The 19,074-nt window shown below is 46.9% G+C and overlaps 1 protein-coding gene and 4 non-coding genes across 5 annotated transcripts in view; 3 read left to right on the forward strand and 2 right to left on the reverse strand.

Moving 5' to 3' along the window:
- The window catches only part of LOC127040989 (uncharacterized), a 113,289-nt gene that overhangs the window by 40,281 nt on the left and 53,934 nt on the right, over positions 1–19,074 (reverse strand). The window lies entirely within an intron of this gene.
- TRNAK-UUU (transfer RNA lysine (anticodon UUU)) lies at positions 4,532–4,604 on the reverse strand. The gene has a single exon. It is a non-coding gene; the product is annotated as a tRNA-Lys (tRNA).
- Positions 7,659–7,740, forward strand: TRNAS-AGA (transfer RNA serine (anticodon AGA)). The gene has a single exon. It is a non-coding gene; the product is annotated as a tRNA-Ser (tRNA).
- On the forward strand, positions 10,475–10,546 carry TRNAG-UCC (transfer RNA glycine (anticodon UCC)). The gene has a single exon. It is a non-coding gene; the product is annotated as a tRNA-Gly (tRNA).
- TRNAS-AGA (transfer RNA serine (anticodon AGA)) lies at positions 13,170–13,251 on the forward strand. Its single transcript has one exon. It is a non-coding gene; the product is annotated as a tRNA-Ser (tRNA).

Consider the following 19,074-nt stretch of genomic DNA (forward strand, 5'->3'; position numbering starts at 1 on the left):
CATCCCCCAACTCCTTCCCAGGGCTCTAGCTGAAGCCAGAGCATTGGCCTGAGCAGCCAAGAAGAGGTTCCAGCCCTGAAGGGAGCAGGACTTTCAGCACAATGGTAAAACTGCAGAAACACAACCACCAAGGGACTTAAACCCTCAATCTTCCGATCCACACTCAGATACCTTATCCATTAGGCCACAGGAGAGGTTCCTAGGACTTTTTTTGCCTCTCTTTTGCCTATCTACTCGCTCTTGTGGTGAATGGTGAAGATGGTCTCAACAAGCCCAGGTACCTCAGCTGGTAAAGCATCATGCTCTTAAACTGAAGGTCCAGGATTCAAGCCCTTGTCTGGGCACTCAGCTTTTAAGTTGCCTTGTGTGTCAGGAGCCAAATGACTCCTGGTGTTGTCCACCAGCCACATGCGGATTCTCAGAATCCATGGCCATTTCCTGGAAAGGTTCCTTTCCTCAGGAATCAGGAAAAAGGCCACATCCACAGGAACAGGCCTGGAACATGCAGTCTCTGGCTGGCAGGAAGTGCTGTGGGGCCAGGTGCTGAGAAAGCTCAGAGGGAAAGCAGCAGAGCTGAGGGGAAGAGAGACAGAGAAGCAATGAGTACAGAGGGAAAATGTACAGGGGGTTCTGGTCTGGCTGTTGTGGGGAACTTCCCTGGTTTATACATGACCCTGGTGCAATTGGCCAGAGAAAGGATCTGAGTCCCCACCCCCTTACCAGAGGCCTGCCTGACCCCAAGGACGCTCTTTCTACTCTCATGTGTGGCAGAGTCCTCGTAACCTCAACAAGGCTGGGCCCAGGAATCCTGCTGAGAAACCAATACTAGTCTGGTTGAGGAATTTGGTTTGAATGTATTATTAGTATTCTCTTCTGATTTCTGAATCAGTTCAGCTCAGTCTTTGTCCTCCAGCTGTGTTTCCAGCTGTTGAGTTATGGGGGAGAGAGGCCAAGTCATGGTGTCTCTACCCTTCTTTCATAGTTTCTTCCAGCTTGTTAGGAAGCTCCTTTGCTAGGATGTGAATCAAGCAGTGTCCATCCCCACAAGGCAGACTTGTACAAACCATATGATCATTATATGAGAGTGGTGAATATGAGGCTTCCAGGGTGCTGCTTTGAGCACAGCGTGCCACACCTGGGCTTCCATTGCAATGGAGACGTACCCTTAGAGTCCATCTCTCCTGGGATAAAGATGGCAGCAGGGCTGGCCTGGCTCATCTGACTTGGGCTCATGGACGTAAAGCTGAGGGGCTAAAAACTGGGGTGCAGATATTTGTGTTCACACTGAAGCCTGGGTTCAAAAACTGCCACCCCTCGTGGGGCCTCAGAGGTTGGGCTCAAGCCCATATGTCTGCACTGTAATTTTATAGAGGTTTGGAGGGAGTTTAGCAAGTGGAAATAGTAAAACCACATTGAGGGGAGTGGACCACTGACCTATCAGCTCTTAACACCCAAACTTTTAGTAACTCTATTATCAGTGCCTGTGCGTGTAATTTAAACCATAGGTCCATCTAGTTCTGAATCTTGTCTTCTATCAGTAGCCAATGCCAGGTGCCCCAAAAGCCACTCCCCAAGGCACCACTGGGAGTTGAATCCAGGATCTCCTCTTTACAAAACAGGTACTTTAACCACCTAAGCCATGGTACCTGCTGTTACTTAAAGCACCGTGTCTGCCCACACCTGACTGTCTGCCAATCCCCACTGGGTCCTGACAAATGTTGCTCGTGTTTGGCTTCTGTAAAGCAGAAGAGCAGGTGAAGTTTTGCTCCCAAGATGTGTGTGTGATTCTTTGGACAGATCTACACTACAAAATTAGGTTGGTGTAATTACGTTACTTAGGCTGGCAATGCAGTATATCAACCTAATCCCAGGGCAGATAGCGGCTCAGCTCTCAGAACTTTCTGGAACTATGAAAGGGGAGGGGCCCAGCCTCTGTAGCAGGAATGCAGGGCAGGTGATTTCACAGTGGGCATTATGGGATACTGGTGGAGGCCAGTTATGGTGATATAATGAACAGCAGCATTTACACTGACAATTTGTCACTTTAAGTTTGCTGCACAAAGCTCTAGGCCTCTCATCGAGGTGGTTTTATTTTGTCACCAAAACAGGGCAGTTTTGTTGCCAGACATGGCATTGCAGTGTGTGCACCAGCCAAAAGCTGCTGACCATGGGAGCGTTGTGTGTTTTTCACACACCTGAGCAATATAATGATGCTGAAATAACTTTGTAGTGCAGACCTGGCCAAAGAATCACACACACACACACAGAGCTTGCAAGGAAAAGCTCACCTGCTTCTCTGCTTTGGAGAATCCAAACACAAGCAAAGCTTGTCAGGCCCCAGTGGGGATGGCAGGGAGACAGGTGTGGGCAGACAGTGTGCTTCAATCACAGGTGGGCACCATGGCTTAGCTGATTAACGCCCCTATCTTGTAAGCAGGAGATCCTGGGTTCAACTCCCAGTGGTGCCTTGTTGATTAACTCTTGAGACACCTGTTATTGGCTACTGCCAATGGACAAAACACAGAGCTTGATGGGCCTTTGGTCCAGCCCAGTATGGCAGTTTTAATTATACTCACAGGCACTGATAACAGAATTACTGAAAGTTTGGGAGTTAAGAGCTGATAGGTCAGTGGTCCAGCCTCTCACAGATGACCCTCCTCCCTCTGGGACAGGGGCAGGTCTGGGCTCTCACACCAATTGCTCATTGTGGCTGTCAGAATCTGTGAGCAGCTCATTTAGTTTGCACCAAGGGTTGAGCCCTGCTTCATGCACCGTGTGTGAGAATGAAAATCCTAAACCACCCTTTGAAATAACGAATGCAGCAGGACGTGTTATTGTCCCTGCCCCAAAGCAGACAGACCAATGGAGAAATGGCACTGAGTCCAGCGTATTACTCCACTGCCATTTTACCTTTTTTGCTTGCTAAACTCCCTCCCAACCTTGAGGGCTCCCAGAGCCCGATATTGAGCTTGAGATGAGATGTCTACAGTGCAAATTTACCACCCCACGGCCAAAACCCTCAGGAGCCTGAGCTGGCACAGGACAGCCTTGGGTGTTTCATTGCAGTGTGGACATAGCCGAACATTATGTCTACACTGCCATTAACACACCCAAGTCACTATTCTCAAACCCTGAGTCAGTTGATTCAGGCTTGTGGGGCTTGTGCTGCAGGGTTATAAAATTACAGTGTAGACACTTGAGCTTCAGCCCAGCCTCTGAGACCCCACAAGGAGTGAGGGTTTCCAAGCCAGGGCTCCAGTCTGATCCCCAGGAGCCCAAATCAGATCATCCAGGTAAGCGGGATTTTATCACAGTATAGATGCCCTCTTAGGATATGTCTACATTGCAATGTAAGCCCAGGGTTAGCAGAAGTCATGTCAGCAGCCCCAACACATAAACATAAACCACGAGGAAAAGACCCACCCCCAAATAAGCTGGGCAGTGTCCTTATCCCTACGGTTTGTAAGTCCAGCAACCAAAAGTCCTTAAATATGAGCCCCCACGTTACTCCACTCACAGCTGTTGTCCTTAGTCAGTGCAAGCCCAGAGGTGCCTCTGTAGAGTTCACCTGCCATCCTGGGTGGAAAAGAGGGAAAATAAGAAGGCACTGTACATCACCGTCTTGTCTAGGAACTCACTCATCCCTCCACTGCCACCCTGTCCTAAAGTTGATTTAACACCTAAATTTTAGTATTGGGACCCCAGCCCACTTGGTCCTGGAACCCTTGTCCCCTGCCTAAAAAGTGCTATTGAATTGAGGGTGAGTCCCTCAATCGGGGTCTGCCAAGCACAGCTGTGCTGCCCTTGATTCACACAACAAGGATAACAAATCTTTCTTTCTCCTGTCCCAATAACAAGGAGACTGGGAATCCAACACGAGCCAAAAGTGATCATTTTGGCAAGCAATGCAACATATTTCCAATGCACTGTAAAATCCACATGCAGACTCATACATGAAACCTTGCAAGAAAATCTTCCTGAGGGAGTCTGAAGCACCTGCTGCTGGAGGGAAGGAGGGAGCCGTGGTTTGGGATTGAGGGGCACTGGTTATAGGAGGGGCCTGTGCATTGGGATTGAGGGGCACTGGAAATAGGAGGGGGCTGTGGGTTGGGATAGAGGAGAAGGGTGAAGAGGAGTAGGCTCTGGTTGGGAGTGAGGAGCAGTGTGCATAGGAGGGGCAGTGGATTGGGACTGAGGGTCACTGGGACTAGAGGGGACATGGGTTTAGGCTGAAGAGCATCATCATTTGGGGATCCAGCAGGATAGAGGAAGGCCGCAGGTGATTCTAATTCCTTAGAGATATTCTGTTTTGTTTTCTGTGTGTGCGTGTGCATGCAGGGGAGGAACATGCTGTGTGCCCAGAGGCCTTTACTCCTCCAGGCTGCAAGGACAGTGAGGATGTCAGGAAGTTGCCCCTTCAAACCCACACACACAAAGGCCCTTCTTAGGAAAGGCACAGTCTTGAAGAGAAAAAGTAACACCAAAGAGGACATCAGAAGAACAATGTTTAAAGATATAGTGAGTAGTTTATTACCTCACCAGGGACTTGAAGCCTGGACCATCAGATTAAAAGTCTGACACTCTACCAGCTGAGTTAGCCAGGCTCACAATAAAGAAAGTACAAGTTATGCAGAGGAGAAACTGGTCAAGAAAAAGGGAAATGGATACAATATGGGAAACCTGCTGCTCTGTCTCTCTTCCCAGCCCTGGCCTGGCCTGGTATTAGTGCAGGTTAAAAAGACAGGGAAATATTGGCATCTACCAGCCTTTCATAGCTGTACAAGACTCAGGCACAGTACAGAGGTGCCCATCTGCAAGTGCCGAATGGTTGGATTGGCTAATGCAGCTTGTAGACGTGCAGGGCACACTGGGATATACAGCCAAGTATCCATCACATCATTATTTCAGAGGGATAATGATGGGAAGGTTCACAATTGACTCAGTAGTTGCATACAAAGGTGCACATTTGGCGGTTACATTGGGAAATTCTGGCTCCTTCTCAGGCTGAGGTTGGCCACCCCGATCTAGATGTAGAAGTTACAACATTGAAACTTGAAAGAGGGACCAATTTTCCCATCATTTCCCACCTTCACATCCAAACACGATGACTTTCTGAATGAGCCCTCCTCGCTCAGCCAGAAGATCTTGGGGTGGGTGTAGGAGTCACTGGGTAAAATTCTCTGGACTCTGTTCTGAATCAGGTCAGAGCAGAGGTATCTAGTGATCTAGTCTGGCTGTAAAATCTATATATCAACCCCAAATATGGTGTGAAATTAATCCTCAGGAATGGCTGTTCCCCACTCAGACCCAGGAAAGGGCTTTCCAAGGAAGGGGGCTTTTGAGGAAGGAAAGAAGAAAGATGTCCTTCTCTCCCTGCAGGAACTGGGCTCTTCACTTTGGACAGAAAGGAGGGGAAGGAAATGGCCACATGATGGCAGCAGAACTAAAGAAATGAAACACAACAGGCTTCTGTGCACATTGATTCTGCACAGTGAACGAACCTGACTCATGTATCATGAAAAGCCAAAAAGCCATTTCTTTGTACGACAGGGAGAAAAGAGTTCCAATCATTCCTGCCCATTTACTTTTGAATTATTTTACATTACAAAGAAAATTGTAACAAAATTAGTCTGAACTTGAGCTGCCTGTTATTAAAAGCCTGTTCCCCAATTCAGTTCCAACCGCCCTGCAAGAAACACCCCCGGGTCCCTGCTCACCCCAGGAAGAGGAAAAAGAGAACCCCCCACTGGACACTGTCCTTGGCTCCAGGCTGCTGTCCCAGGGTGTGGGTGGGGAGGAGGGAGCCAGTAGAGGCCTCTGGTGCTCTGCTCCTAGCATCTGCCCAGCCCAGGCTGTCCTCTGCCCCAGCTGCTACTCCCAGCCTGCTCTAGAGTCAAACAAGCAGGGCTCCCAGGGGAACAGAGGCTGGGACAGGGCAGCAGCCTGGGTTGGGCAGGGAAGATGCTAGGAGTTCTCGTTCCCTGAGAACTGGCCCGGCTCCCTCTCAATAGCAAACAAACCAATTCCACATCCCCTCCCCAGAAAAATCAGCCTGAAGCCAAGGGCAGCAGGGGACGATTGCCTTTAGTTACCACCAAGGCAGGAGAGAACCCAGGGCCTTTCTAGCAGAGCTTATGGAACTGACGTGGGGAAACCAGCCTTTAATAACAGGCAGCTCAAGTTGAAACTAAGTGTTTTTAATGATTTCTACAACATTGAATAACCCTGCGATCATAGTGTCATCATCCGTAAAATTGCTTCAGCCTTACAGGTTCTCAAGTACGAAACTAAACATCTCTTCAAATCCAAAGAAGTGGAGATCAGTCAATCTTCAGAGTCATCCCACATAAAATAATCATGTTGTGGTACATACTGGCCCCATCATGTGGCCATCGCTTTTCCCTCCTCTCTGTTAAAAGTTTTAGTATTTTGCACAGAAACTTTCTTCCCTCAGGAGAGACCTGGGAACCAGGGCTGCCAGCCAGACAAACACCTTTAAGAGGAGGCGTAATCTGTCAAAAAATGATCTCCCTCCTTCAGTTCAGTGACACCGTGAAACGTTACTTATCAGGGCAGAGCCGGAGGATTGAAAGCAGCTACATCAAGCCCCTGTGTAACTCACAGGAATGAACACAAACACAAACACTCCCTTGTATCTGAAGAGATGTTTAGTTTTACCCTTGATAAACTACAAGGCTAAAGGGAAAGGTGATGGTGGTGTCAGATATAAAGAGTGAAACATGAAACAATCATCATAGTTATGCCCATAGCAACTGTAAATATTTCTATATTCTTCTTATTATCATCAGTGTATTATTTTCTCTGTCATCTAGACATTGACTAGATCTTGACCAAGAAATTTGGATCTTGACAAAATAATCAACTACCCCTCGTTAAGGTAATGGACTTGACACCCACTCGAATGTCTCCACGCAGGTTCAAGTACTAACAACAGTGGCACCTTACAGCCATAGCTTTTAATCAGGGCAATACATTGATATAAATTCCTGTTAAATCATTTCTCAGCCAGAGTCCATCGCCCACATTCCTTAAGACACTGGGCCACCATGTGGACGTTTCATTTCCCTCCCCAATTTCACACAGAGCCACAATTTCCTTTGCACAGATCCAATAACAGTAAAACCTCCCTGTGTCTCTTGTCTGAGCCAGGGCATTCGATTGCAGTGAACCCTTCTGTCCTGCAATGGCAATGGTCAGACAGAGGGGACAGGGTCACCTGCATCCCTGCCAGGGAGATATTGGCTCGGCTCTTTCTTTCTGCTGCTGTTGTTAGTCCATGAAACATCAGGGATGGAATGCAAGGCTGAGCTCACACACCAACCCCTGAAACATTTCAGTGCCCCAGAGAAATCCTCCCCCCGGCTATTGGAATGATATGGTGGAGATTCGAATAGGAAAGGGACTGTCTGAATTGTCAGTGTGGGGAATGAACAACAATCTATAGCAATGTCGTTAGCCACAAACACACTAATCATGCTCCAGCTGGAAGGGAAATGGGCAGGAACTCTTGCTGTTCACCATGGGCACACTTAGACTAATGCACAGCAGTGAGTGTGCTGGGGGAGCTGGTCTGAGCCATTTGAAGTGACAATTCTGCGAGAACAGAACCATTGTGTAGTGCAATAGCTGTATATCAACTAGTTGTAGCCGAGTGGTTAAGGTGATGGACTAGAAATCCATTGGGGTCTCCCCATGCAGGTTTGAATCCTGCCAACTACGGAAGTATTAGTGTGTTGTCATTGCTGCTGTCTTAGTGCCTGAGCATCCATGGAGCCAGATCTAGTCTCCCTCTGAGGCTGCCTATCCTTAAAATACTGCTGTAGCCCTGTGAAGTAGACAGCTGCTACAGTGAGGGGTGGGGTTTTCCATCCCTGTAATAGCTGCATTGGCAAAGCAATCTTTCCTTTCATTTAGCACTATCTAACCATGGCTTAGGTCAGCTTAATTATACTGGTTCTGGGGAGTTTCACACCCTGAAAGACGTACTTGTTAGAGGGTTTGTCCCAATTATAGGCCTGTTAGTTTGACGTCTGTAGTATGTAAGGTCTTGGAAAAAATTTTAAGGGAGAAAGTAGTTAAGGACATAGAGGTCAATGGTAATTGGGACGAATTGCAACACGGATTTACTAAAGGTAGATCGTTTCAAACCAATCTGATCTCCTTCTTTGAGAAGGTGACGGATTACTTAGATAAAGGAAATGAGGTAGATATAATTTACCTAGATTTCAGTAAGGCGTTTGACATGGTTCCGCATGGGGAACTGTTAGTTAAATTGGAAAAGATGGGGATGAATATGAAAGTTGTAAGGTGGATAAGGAACTGGTTAAAGGGGAGACTCCAGCGGGTTGTATTGAAGGGTGAACTGTCAGGCTGGAAGGAGGTCACTAGTGGAGTCCCTCAAGAATCGGTTTTGGGACTGATCTTATTTAACCTTTTTATTACTGACCTTGGCACAAAGAGCGGGAATGTGCTAATAAAGTTTGCGGATGATACAAAGCTGGGGGGTATTGCTAACACGGAGAAGGACAGGGATACTATTCAGGAAGATCTGGACCACCTTGTAAACTGGAGTAATAGTAATAGGATGAAATACAATAGTGAAAAGTGCAAGGTCATGCACTTAGGGATTAATAATAAGAATTTTAGATATATGTTGGGGGCGCATCAGTTGGAAGCGACAGAGGAGGAGAAGGACCTTGGGATATTGGTTGATAGCAGGATGACTATGAGTCACCAATGTGATACGGCTGTTAAAAAAGCAAATGCGATTTTGGGATGCATCAGGCGGGGTATTTCCAGCAAGGATAAGGAGGTGTTAGTACCGTTATATAAGGCGCTGGTGAGACCCCATCTGGAATACTGTGTGCAGTTCTGGTGTCCCATGTTCAAGAAGGATGAATTCAAACTGGAACAGGTTCAGAGACGGGCTACTAGGATGATCCGAGGAATGGAAAACCTGCCTTATGAAAGGAGACTCAAAGAGCTTGGCTTGTTTAGCCTGGCCAAAAGAAGGCTGCGGGGGGATATGCTTGCTCTATATAAATATATCAAGGGGGTTAACGTTAGGGAGGGAGAGGAATTATTTAAGTTTAGTACTAATGTAGGCACGAGGACGAATGGGTATAAACTGGATATTAGGAAGTTTAGACTTGAAATTAGACGAAGGTTTCTAACCATTAGGGGAGTGAAGTTCTGGAACAGCCTTCCGAGGGAAGTAGTGGGGGCAAAAGACTTTTCTGGCTTTAAGACAAAGCTTGATAAGTATATGGAGGGGATGTTATGATAGGATCATTAATTTGGGCAATTGGATTACCACCAGATAGGTCTGCTCAATGGTCTGCGGGGAGATGTTGGATGGGATGGGAACAGAGTTACTGCAGAGAACTCCTTCTTGGGTGCTGGCTGGTGAGTCTTGCCCACATGCTCAGGGTTTAGCTGATCGCCATATTTGGGGTCGGGAAGGAATTTTCCTCCAGGGCGGATTGGCAGGGGCCCTGGAGGTTTTTTGCCTTCCCCTGCAGCGTGGGGCACGGGTCACTTGCTGGTGGATTCTCTGCAGCTTGAGGTCTTCAAACCAATTTTGAGGATTTCAATAACTTGGTCCTGGGTTAGGGGTTGTTATAAAAGTGGATGGGTAGGGTTCTGTGGCCTGCCTTGTGCAGGAGGTCAGACTAGATGATCATATTGGTCCCTTCTGACCTATGAGTCTATGAGACTATGAACCCTGTAATATTTACATCTTGAAGTTACAGAGCTAATTCTTTACTTTTTCCTTTCTTTTATTAAAAGATTTCTTTTTTTAGAGAACCTGATTGATTTTTTTTCCTTGTTTCCCTTGTGTTATTCCAGGGGATTGGGATAACTCACCAGAACAGGTGGGGGGGAGACGGGAGGGGGAGAGAAAGAATCTCTCTTTGTTTTCCTTGAATCTGTTTGCCTCTTTGTGGAAAGGAAGGGAGATGCTTCTCTGTATGGTGATTTAAGAGGTTGGATCAGTATCTCTCAGGATAGCCCAGGGAGGGAAACTCTAGGAGGGGGAAAGGTGGGGGAATGGTTTATTACTCCTTGTTTTAAGAACCCAAGGGATCTGGGTTCTTGGGATCCCCAGAGAAGGCTGGGGAGGTCAGAGTGCTCCAAAACACTATATTTTTAGGTGGTGGCAGCGCTATCAAATCTAAGCTGGTAATTAAGCTTAGAGGATTCAGATGCTAGTATCTCATTTTCTGAACTCTAAGGTTCAGATCTGAGAAGGAATGCTGTGATACTCGTAGTGTAGACATCTCCTGTGATTAACAGCTTTGGTGGCTAATTGAAAGGCTGATGGTTCAAACTCAAGTGAAGATGGAGGTGTTTTTTTTCAGTGATGAGAATCCAGTACATTTTAACAGGCTGAAAATCTCCTCAATGCTGCTCTAGCCTCATTGGGCAAGCATAAGTGGCCCTTTCACCAGAGGCATTGGTGGTATAGTGGTGAGCATAGCTGCCTTCCAAGCAGTTGACCTGGGTTCAATTCCCAGCCAATGCAATGATGTGATGTTTTCTCCCCTGGGAATTGGTTTAATTTCAGTCACATTGTATCAGTTTAGCAATGGAATGAGAGAATCAATGTCCTGCAGGGCGTTCAACACACAATGGAGGAAGAAAGGGGTGGGACTAGACAATGAGCAGGTGGAGTTATCCTGGTATTACAATGTTTGGTTTATTTTTTTTTTAAAACTTCCTTTACTTCCCTCTCCCTTTTAGACTTGGAGCCTTTAAGGTCAGAAGGGAGCAATGTGATCATCTAGTCCAACCTGCTGCACCTTACAGGCCAAAAGACCCCCCCTCCCCTCCTGTAATAGACCCGGGAGGGAAGGCAGCTCTGTGCACTGCCCCTACCCCAGGCAGCACATGGAGGCCCTCTGCCACACAGCATGCCCCAAGAGGGAGTGGGGGGCCAAGCAGATGATCTAGCATGAGGGGATCATTCTCATTCGTAGCTGTCCAGCTGTATGGGGCAGGAGGTCCTTGTATTTGGAGCAGTGGGAGTGAACTGTGTGCGCTTGTGTCTCTGAGCACAATTTTGTGAATAGTATGGTGTGTGTAGGGGGGGTGAGTGTGAGTGTGGCTGCGGGTGTGATTGTTTCTTTCTTTGGGGGTTGGACTAACATGTCCCTCTGGGTGTGTTGTGTGTGAGCGTTCTTGGGATTGTGTGAGTCCCTTTGTGTGTGTGTGTGTGTGTCACTTGCTGCAGAGTACAAAATCCTGCAAAGCCATTTCTTACTGGTTAGCCCAGCAACACACTGATACAAACAGTGTCACAGACTCACACACACAGAGCAGGGCTCAGCAGAGGGCAGCAGGGACACACACGTCTCCCCTGGGCCAGCTTGGACAATTTCCCATCATGACTCGGCACAGTGCTGGTGCCCCCACACGGGGGTGGGCAGTGACTGGGCAGCGGGGGCAGATGTGCTGGATCTGTAAAAGCAGCAAAGAGTCCTGTGGCACCTTATAGACCAACAGACGTATTGGAGCATGAGCTTTTGTGGGTGAATCCCCACTTCGTCGGCTAGATTCAGAAGGAAGCACTTTGGGAAAATCAGTCAAGACCCTTAGCAGAGCTGGGACACAGACCCAGTGACCCCTGCACCACCCTGGGAGGGCAGTGGGGTTTAGTGGTCAGAGCAGGGAGAGGCTGGACACCAGGACCCCTGGGTTCTATCCTTGGCTCTGGAAGTAGAAAGGGTCTAGAGCAGGGGGACTGGGATCCAGGACTCCTGGGTTCCATAGGGGAGACTGTTTTTCCCTGTGCTTCCCTCCCTCGAGAGCCCAGCCCAGCCCCCTAGTGGAGACTGAGCAGGAGTGGGGGGAGTTGTTCTCCCACTTTGGAGTTATGATTCAAACTCCTCCCCCAGGGACTGTGACATCACAGAATCCACCACCCCACCCCACAACACAGAGAAAATTAGTGGGGTTAGGAGGGCTCTAGCTGCACCCACCAGACAACCCTGGTCATTGCAAGAAACCCCCAAAGCTACTTGCACCCACAAAACACCCTCTCAGGGTATACGCCTCCTGCTAGGACAGGACCTCTTGCTCCCACCCCTTTTCTTATCACCACAAGCTGCTCCCAGCCAGGCACCACACCCCATTCACACACCTTTTGTCACTACATAGCTCAGTGGCAATCACTGCCCCAAAGTGACTCCGGTGCAGGCACTCCCCGCACGAACTCCTCACACCGGATTCTGTCCACACACAGAGAATTCTCTCTGCCCGGCTCCTTCGGTTCATCTCACTGCTCTCCCTACTGCCGCCAGACACTACTTATCTGCATAACCCCGCATTGTTTGGTTCTTGCTGGCCCGTGCTTGTGCCTGCTGGTTTCCTTCCTGCTGTCCCTGGTGTGTAAAGACAGAAGCGTTTTTGAATCTCTTTGAGTTGTTGTTAGTGCTTCAGTTGTTGGCCTTAATCTTATGCCGTTGGATCTCTTTCAGGGTGTGTTTTGGTTCTGAGAAGTAAAAGGCTGCTCTGTGTGTGTGTGGTGTTATGGAGCGAGGTAGCAAAGGTTGGTTGCAGAGGTGGAGCATGTGCCACGAAAATTGTTTCTTGTTTCTCCCAGGAGGAAGGTGTTTTGCACCCCAGTAACCAGGCTGTCACTGCAGCTTTCCTTTCACTAAATAAGATTTTTACCAAATATAAATTGCCCTCCAATTTCTCTAAGAGAAATTGAAATTGTATCTTTGTACTAATAGCCCAAGTGTGCAAGTCCATCCCCTCAGAGCAGCCCCACACCCTGAGGCCAGGGGAGAATCCCAGCTGGTTTGTGCATTTGTAACCCTGGGGCCTGAAGCTGATGAGAGAAAGGGAAATGAGCCATCTTGGAGCTTTCCAATACCACCTGCGGGGAGCACAGGGATTTGACTGAGTGACATCCTGGCTAATTTTCACCTTGTTCTCTGCCAGCAGGCTCCGCTGGAGAGCTCGGGAGTGACTTGACCATGGTAGCACCCTATTTACATATTAAAAGACGGCGTTTTGGGGCCAATGGGGTGAAATGTGAGTACTTTTGGGGTTGGGACCCACATGAGAAGGGATATGGACAAACTGGAGAGAGTCCAGCAGAGGGCAATAAAAATGATTAGGGGACTGAGACAGTATATCAACTAGTTGTGGCCGAGTGGTTAAGGTGATGGACTAGAAATCCATTGGGGTTTCCCCACGCAGGTTCAAATGTTGCCAACTACAGAAGCATTAGTGTATTGTCATTGCTGGTGTCTTATTGTCTGAGCGTCCATGGAGCCAGATCTGGTCTCACTCTGAGGCTGTCTACACTTAAAATACTGCTGTAGCACTGGGGAGTAGACAGCTGCTACAGTGAGGGGAGGGGTTTTCCATCCCTGTAATAGCTACATTGACAGAACAATCTTTCCTTTCATTTAGCACTATCTAACCATGGCTTAGGTCAGCTTAATTATACTGGCTCTGGGGTTTTTTACACCCTGAAAAACGTACTAGTTAGAGGGTTTATCCCATCACCCTCCCATTCCCTGGTCCTTCTTGCATGACTAGAGAGCAGCAATACCCGAAGTTCAAAGGTGCAAACAATTCAATGTTTATTGGGGTAAACTTCCAGCAAGCAATGATTCCAGTTTCCTTCCTCTGTATCCCCCTTCCCAGCTCTGACACCACAAAGGCTTGTCTGTGTCCTTCTTCCCATTCCCCTCTTAGCAAAACATAATTCCAGTTCCCCTACCCCATTCCCCCCCTTTACTTTCTGATTGACTGCAATCTATACAGTAAAACTGGAGTTCTGCTTAGCTATACCTTAGCTAATCATTTTACTGAAATGTAACTAACCAATCCTAACATACTGTAACATGATTATCTAACCAATTATACCCCACTGCCTTAATTGGTTTACCCCCAACATATTAATTATACAGCAGACAGAAACAATCACAGAACCAGACAGAGATTATACAGACAAGCAATAGGAAAGTGGGGACTACAGTGACAGAACAACAAAGAAATGAGGATTTCACACCCCAGCTATTGAGCAGTGAGTTGTTGCCAGATGGGATGCTATCATGGCAGAGGTTATGGGTGCTGATTGCTTAACTGTCTGGCCCACAGGGCAGGATTTTGAGGTTCACCATTACTGTCTCAGAATGCTAGCACCCATCTTTTGTTCACTTAAAATGCGAGCAGGGAGATTATAATACCACAGAACTCATGGAGCTCCAGGAAACTTGTAACTTTAGGTCCAGGTGAGTGTGTTTAAAAATCAGCTGTGCTGTGGAAGGTCTCTAGGAGTTGAAAGAGATGTGCCATCTCAACCTCCCTAAAGAGTTCATCAACTATTAATGAAAACTAGGGTTGATAAGTCACATTCTTTGTAGTATCAGGATGGTGGACGGGTCTAAAGCGCTAGTTATGAGACTCATTTTTTCTAATCCTTTGGGTGTTCTGGTCTCTGCATGGAAACGTGGTTTCAAATCCCACTCCTGATATTACCATTTAATTATATCTGGAGAAAATGGCCTCACTTCAATCTCCTTTGGAACAATAGAACCCTATTTGCTTAGCTTTTCTATTCCAGTAGCTGTGAGAGAAGCTCCAAACCAGGGGGAAACAGGGCCTCTTCTCTCGACCGATCAATTTTTGTCTTTCTTCATTCCAAGCCATTTTCTGAGATACATCCATATTTCCCACACTATTGTGTTTAGAGTTCTTTGCTTTTATGAAACTTTAGAATCATCATTTAATTGCCACACAACTGTACTTCTGAAGTGACGTGAAACAATATTATTTGGATATTCTTGCAGAAGAGTTTTGCTTTCTGACCTGGAAATGAACAGGGCCTACCTGAGGGGCACAATGCTACTCCCTTTTCTTGGCTCATCCAAAAAACATACGTTCTTGATGGCCTTTGTTCTCCTGTTCTTCAAAGGGAAATCAGCTGGTGTAGCAGCTACTGAGAAAGCCTTAGAAAAGGGCTCCAGGTTTCACAGTAGCTGGTTTCTGTTGTGTAGTGGTTATCACATTTGCTTTATATGCAAAATGTCCCTGGTTCAGAAACAGTGCTGCTTTCTCTCTCTTGGTCTCTTATTGCTCCAAGTCTTTTCTCAAATACATCCATAGCTTTTATGATTTCTTCCTCGTTATTTTTTTTCCTTTCATGGAGCTTTAAATTCAAAAGGAGAGGTTTAGCCGGCATTTTGAGGGAAGGAACAGACCATCATTTGGGAGACCGCCAGCTCCATAACAAAACTGAGCATAGAAGAATCCCAACCCATTGTCCAGCATATTTAGCTCCCAGCCAGCAGTTTTTCTCTTGTCTTTTTTTTTTTGAGCTAACCTTGAGTCCAGGGCGCACACACTCTCTGCCCCACACATCAAATCTGGCCCTGCTGCAAAGTGACCCCTAGAACCAGTAACCTGCATGAGAGCATGACTGGGGGGAAAGGGTTTCCCATGAAGCGTATAAGCCATGGGATGCGTTGGAAAGAGCAGCTCTGACTGTAACAGTCAGCAAAGAAGGTCTGTTTGGGGATGTGGCTCAGTGGTACAGTGCCTGCTTTGCATGTATCAGGCCCTGAGCTCACTCCCCACATTTGCCTTTCACCTCTGCTGCTTTGCTCATGCCCAGCTGGCATGTGGCCCAGCCAGTCTCCCTGCACAAGTTTCAGTCCTGAGCAGTGAGGGCAAAGTGCCAATTGCATGGAAGCTCTGTAGGGGTTTCTGCTCCTAAAGCACCATGGTGACCCTAAGATTCCCATCCACTGAGCTGCTTGATGAGGAAGGACTGGAGAGAAGGGTCCCATCAGCACCAAGGGAGGGACAAGGACATGGAGGAGCAGTCAGTGCTGAGAGAGGAAAGAGGTCAGTGATTTACACAAGACAGGGGACACTGGTTCTTGGAGGGGAAAGGAGGTGAGGCCAGCTTGTTTACAATGATGCTGACGATGAATAGAAAAAAAAGGCTGGAGTCAATGAAACATGAGAGCATAGAAGGAGAAGGGCAGCTCCACAGAGGGCCCTGGGTGCTCATACACCCCAGTTCATAAGTATACAACATCAGACTGGCCACACTGGGTCAGATCAAAGGTCCATCTAGCCTAGTAGCCTGTCTTCTTACAGTGGCCGACCCAAGGTGCCCCAGGGTTCCACAGGTTGACTGTGTGTTATGTGAAGAAATATTTCCTTTTGTTTGGTTTAAATCTGCTGCCTCTTCATTTCATTTGGTGAGCCCTAGTTCTTGTGTCTAGAGGAGTAAATAACGCTTCCTTATTTACTTTCTCCAACCCAATCATTGTTTTATAGACCTATATCATCTATTTTCCAAGCTGAAAAGTCTCAGTTTTATTAATCACTCTTCATATGAAAGCTGCTGCATATCCCTAATCATTTTTGTTGCCCTTTTCTGAACCTTTTCCAATTACAATATATCTTTTATCAAGTGGGGTGACAACATCTGAACGCAGTTGTCATAAACAGATAGCTAAGGGTTAATGTCTCTTTCACCTGAAGCACCTGACCAGAGGACCAATCAGGAAACCGGATTTTTTCAACTTTGGGTGGAGGGAATTGAGTGTCTGAGTCTTTTGTCTGTCTGCCTGCTTTCTCTGAGCTTTGGAGAAGCAGTTTCTACTTTCTAGTCTTCTGTTTCTAAGTGTAAGGACAAAGAGATCAGATAGTAAGTTCTATGGTTTCTTTTCTTTGGTATTTGCATGAATATAAGTGCTGGAGTGTTTTGATTTGTATTCTTTTTGAATAAGGCTGTTTATTCAATATTCTTTTAAGCAATTGACCCTGTATTGTATCATCTTAATACAGAGAGACCATTGATATGTATTTTTCTTTCTTTTTTATATAAAGCTTTCTTTTAAGACCTGTTGAAGTTTTCTTTACTGGGAAATTTCAGGGAAATTGAGTCTGTACTCACCAGGGAATTGGTGGGAGGAAGAAATCGGGGAGATCTGTGTGTTGGATTGCTAGCCTGATTTTGCATTCTCTCTGGGGGAATAGAAAAGTACTTTTTGTTTCCAGGATTGGGAACAGAGAGGGAGATTCACTCTGTTTGGATTCACAGAGCTTGTGTCTGTGTATCTCTCCAGGAGCACCTGGAGTGGGGAAGGGAAAAAGGATTATTTCCCTTTGTTGTGAGACTCAAGGGATTTGGGTCTTGGGGTCCCCAGGGAAGGTTTTTCAGGGGGACCAGAGTGCCCCAAAACACTCTAATTTTTTGGGTGGTGGCAGCAGGTACCAGGTCCAAGCTGGTAACTAAGCTTGGAGGTTTTCATGCTAACCCCCATATTTTGGACGCTAAGGTCCAAATCTGGGACTAAGGTTATGATATGGTGTGCAGCGGGTGGGATATAGACAGAATCCAGAAGCCAGTAGGAATATTATATTTTTCTTTTCTCTGCTAAGGGCTTTTTAGCAGAGAGAAACAGTTGGTTTTAAAAGGGAACCAGAGAGAATTTTTTTTTCTGCTCTCTCTGGCAGTTTGTGGCTTGCATGTTAAGCGAGAAGCCATTAAGAGACTGTTGAGGGTCTTTTGTCACACAATAGCACTCCCATTGAGAGTCATTACCAGCACTATATGAATGCAAATAAAGTGGTTTTTCAGGTTTACTTAACATTGAAAATTAGCTAAAGGCACTGTTGCTAGGCAGACTTCAGGAGGCAACAGAGAACCTGCAGTTCAGAAGATAAACACCGGAGGGCACCCCAACACAAGAAAACAGGAACCATGACTTCTAAGGCAAAAATTGAGGCCGAAGAACAAATCAAAGAAGCTGAACACAGGCGAGAGATGGAAAAACACAAACAGGAACTGGAAATAAAACAAAAAGAGATGGAGATGAAAGAAAAGGAAGAAAGCATGAAACTGGCAGCCTTCCAAAGAGAACAGGCAGCCCAAGAGGCAGCACACAAAAGAAAACTAGAAGAAGAAGAGGTGGCCTACCGAAGGAAACAAGCAGAAGAAGAGTTGGCCCACCGCCGAGAAATGGAAAAGCACCAAAAAGAGAATGAAGAGAAGGAAAAACAGAGAAAACATGAACTGGACTTGGCAAAAGCTGGGCTGCATGTGCCAGCCAACCCTAACAACCCGGCGCCAATTATTACTCCACAGCACAGGAAATTTCCCACCTACAAGGCAGGTGATGACACCGAGGCCTTCTTGGAAAATTTTGAAAGAGCCTGTCTTGGGTACAACATCCCCGAAGACCAGTACATGGTAGAATTGAGGTCACAGCTCAGTGGACCTTTAGCAGAGGTGGCAGCTGAAATGCCTAAGCAGCAAATGAATGACTATAAACTTTTTCAAACCAAGGCCAGATACAGAATGGGGATAACCCCAGATCATGCCCGTCGGCGCTTCAGAACCCAAAAGTGGAAACCAGAGGTGTCATTTCCCAAACACGCCTACTACATTGCAAAAAACTATGAGGCCTGGATAACAGGAAACAACATTCAAACCTTGGAAGAACTGCACCTCCTCATACAAATGGAGCAGTTCTTGGATGGTGTTCCTGAAGACATCACACGGTACATACAAGATGGAAATCCCAAAGATATCGCTGAGGCGGGGGAAATTGGAGCCAAATGGATGGAACTGGCAGAAAGCAAGAAAGCTACTGTCAAGGGGAACGATTACCCCAGGGGGCACACAGACCATAAACCCTACAACCGAGGACAGCCAAAGACCCCACATACCACCCAAGTAAAGCCACAGATACCCTACCCTTCAACCTCACCAGTCTCCAGTAACTCACCTCGGCCCAGTGACCCATCAGATGGAAGATGCTTTAAGTGTAATGAACTGGGACATATCAAGGCCAACTGTCCCAAGAACACCATGCGAGTGCAATTCATTACACCACCATCACACCAAAGATCCCCAGGCCCGGATGCCTCTCAAATACCCTTGGAGCGAAGGGAAAATTTAAGAGTGGGCGGAAAGAAGGTTACTGCGTGGAGAGACACGGGGGCACAAGTGTCAGCTATCCACCAATCCTTCGTTGACCCCAAATTCATCAACCCAAAGGCCAAAGTTACAAT

This window comes from Gopherus flavomarginatus, assembly GCF_025201925.1.
Source record: "Gopherus flavomarginatus isolate rGopFla2 chromosome 13 unlocalized genomic scaffold, rGopFla2.mat.asm SUPER_13_unloc_1, whole genome shotgun sequence".
Classification (NCBI taxonomy): domain Eukaryota; kingdom Metazoa; phylum Chordata; order Testudines; family Testudinidae; genus Gopherus; species Gopherus flavomarginatus.